Below are 3,336 nucleotides of genomic sequence, written 5' to 3' on the forward strand. Positions count from 1 at the left end.
GTGCCATAAAAAGAGGAGAAAGCTTTGAATGGGCTAGAAAAACCCAAGACAGAGTTCAGAAGTAAAGAAATAACCTAGTGGGGGGATGCTGAAGAGATAGAACAGAGGACAAAGCGCTTGCCTTGCATGCAGCCGACTTGGGTTCAATCCCTGCCACCATCCCATATGGTCCCCTGAGCACTGCCAATAGTAATCCCTGATCTCGGGAGTAAGCCCTGAGCACAGCAGGTAAGGAGGAAGAAAGGAAGGAAGGAAGGAAGGAAGGAAGGAAGGAAGGAAGGAAGGAAGGGAGGGAGGGAGGGAGGGAGGGAGGGAGGGAGGGAGGGAGGGAGGGAAAGAAAGAAAGAGAAAGAAAGAAAGAAAGAAAGAAAGAAAGAAAGAAAGAAAGAAAGAAAGAAAGAAAGAAAGAAAGGGATTAAAACTAGGGCTTCACACTTGTTAGGCATGCAGATATGTGCTGTATCATGTGAGCCATATCCCAGGCCCCTACAAATAGAACAATTTTAATAGAAGTTGCAGATAGGAGGGAAAGAACTAATAATATATAAAATCAATGTTATAAGTGGTAAGTACATAAACTAAAATATTTTAATGACTGGAATGTAAATAATAATAGTACGCAATCTAAACAATTCTCCATCATTTTATTCCCATTTAGTACTTTTTTATGCTTATAAAATAATTCATAATTATTGCTGTAAATTATTGTATAAAATAGAAATGGGAACTTGGTGAAAGAAAGTTTAAGTAAAAATAATAAAGCTGTTATTATAAAAAGGAATATAGAAAACCTTTGTTCTTGGGATTGGAATATAGAAAACCTATGGGAATTTTTGGGGGGGCGGGGGTTGCCACACCCGGATGCTCAAGAGTTACTCCTGGCTCTGTACTCAGGAATCTCAGGAATTACTACTGACAGTGGTCAGGGGACCATTTGGGATGCTGGGATCAAACCCAGCTCAACTGCATAAAAAGTAAACACCCTACCTGCTCTACTATCTCTACAGTCCCAGAAAACCTTTGCTCTTAAATTGACATATTTTAAAGAGCTTCACTCATAATCTACCAGAAAATAGTCTTAGCATAGTTTTATCAATTTTTTTGTAAGTATATTGCACTTTAGATGTAACAAAATAGTTATGGTACAAGGAGCTGATATATTGGTAGTATTAGAAAACATACTCTTTTTTCTAGGTAAAAAACAAACAAACAAACAAAATCTTGCTTTACACTTGCCTTAAAAGTGGCCTACCTGCATTCTATCCCCAACATCCCATATGGTCCCCTGAGCTCACCAGGAGTGATTCCTGAGTAGAGTCAGAAATAATCCCTGAGCACAGCTGGACCCACCTAAAAACAAAACAAAACAAAACAAAAAAATCCCTATTAAACAAAAACAATCCCTAATAAGCATATAAAAAAAAACACCCCAAATCTTTCGTTCAGAATAATGACAAAAAAGAACCATGTTTTTATTTTATTTAATTTTTTTAATTTTTTTTTTTTTTTTTTGCTTTTTGGGTCACACCCAGCAATGCACAGGAGTTACTCCTGGCTCTTTCACTCAGGAATTACTCCTGGTGGTGATCGGGGGACCATATGGGATGCTGGGAATTGAACCTGGGTCGGCTGTGTGCAAGGCAAATGCCCCACCCACTGTACTATTGCTCCAGCCCCAGAACCATGTTTTTAAATCTGACTCAGGGACCAGAAAGTTTGTTTCAGTGCTTGACTTGCACCCCATTATGTTTCCCCCAGCACTGCAAGGAGTGATCCTAAGTGCAGAGTCTGGAGTAAGTCCTGAGCAGACCTGGGCTCAAATCTTTCCCCCACCAAAAAAAAAAAAAAAGGAAACAGTAGAGCAAATTACACTAACCAGTTAAAGTATTCCCCAGATTCATGTGTGCAAACAGCTACTTGCATATAAAATTATAACTATACAAAGTAATTTACATTGATAATGACTCTGTGTCATGCAGAAAACAAAATTACATAGTATTTAGTCTATTTTAGGTCCTGTAAGATTACAATCAAGAATAATTATTTTTAAAGCTTTTGAACTTAAAAGGCAAAATTTTAATTATTTAAATAATTTCATAATTATTTTAATAAATTATAAGCTGTAAAAATAGTAATTAGCTTGGGAAAGTGGTGTGTTTTAATGGCATTTTTAATTAGATATGTATGAAAAATTAAGTAATACATTAAAATATATGAAAGTTGCAATTAGAATAAAAGTCAATATGACCCTAACTGTGACCTGTAGAAACATCTAGAATATACCAGCTCAATAGTTATTATTTTGTCAGATTTTTCATACAAGTTCTCAGGAAACCAATGCTTTTTATTGAATTGCATTGTTTCTCTAAAGGGTTGGAGCAGTAGTAGAAGGGTTAAGGCACTTGTTTAGCATGCAACTGGTTAAGGTTGGATCTCCAACACTGCATCAGGTCCCCTGAACAGTGCCAGGAGTGATCCCAGAATACAGAATCAAGAGTAAGCCCTAAGCACTCATGAGACCTGGCACACAGCAGATAGGGTGTTTTCCAGAGCTGGAGTAAGCCCTGAGCACCACTGATTGTGACTGCTCTGTAGCACTGTCCTCTCGTTGTTCAACAATTTGTTCAAGCAGGCACCAGTAACGTCTCACAACAAATTGTGAGACTTGTTGTTACTGTTTTTGGCATATCGAATACGTCACAGGTAGCTTGCTAGGCTTTGTCGTGAGGGCGAGATAGTCTTGGTTACTTGCAGGGCTCTCCAAGAGGAGCGGAGGAATCGAACTCCAGTGGGCCATGTTGGCTGAGTACAAGGTAAATGCCCTGCCCGCTGTGCTATCGCTCCAGCTCTGTGACCCACAAACAAACAAAAAGATTATGGGCATTCTTGGGGCTGGACGTGAGTGATAGTACAAAGGGTAGGGCATTACCTTTGCACATGGCAGACCTGGGTTCAATCCCTGGCATCCCGTATGGAGCATCACCAGGAGTGATCCCTGAGCTCAGAGGCAAGAGTAAGCCCTAAGCACCAGCAAGTGTGACCCAGAAAACAATAAATGAATCAATGAATGAATAAATAAATAATTATGTACACTTTTTGTTCATTTGGATAGTTTTAATTCCATTTTCCTGTCTCTTTCAGTCTCCACCTGGGCTGAAGCGATAGTACAGCATGTAGCGCATTTTCCTTGCATGTGGCCAACCTGGGTTTGATTCCCAGCATCCCATATGGTCCCCAGGCACCGCCAGGAGTAATTCCTGAGTGCAGAGCCAGGAGTAACCCCTGTGCATCGCCGGGTGTGACCCCTCCCCCCCAAAAAAGGACTAGTCTCCACCA

The sequence above is a fragment of the Sorex fumeus genome, unplaced genomic scaffold, assembly GCF_029834395.1.
Source record: "Sorex fumeus unplaced genomic scaffold, SorFum_2.1 ptg000037l, whole genome shotgun sequence".
In the NCBI taxonomy this organism is placed as follows: domain Eukaryota; kingdom Metazoa; phylum Chordata; class Mammalia; order Eulipotyphla; family Soricidae; genus Sorex; species Sorex fumeus.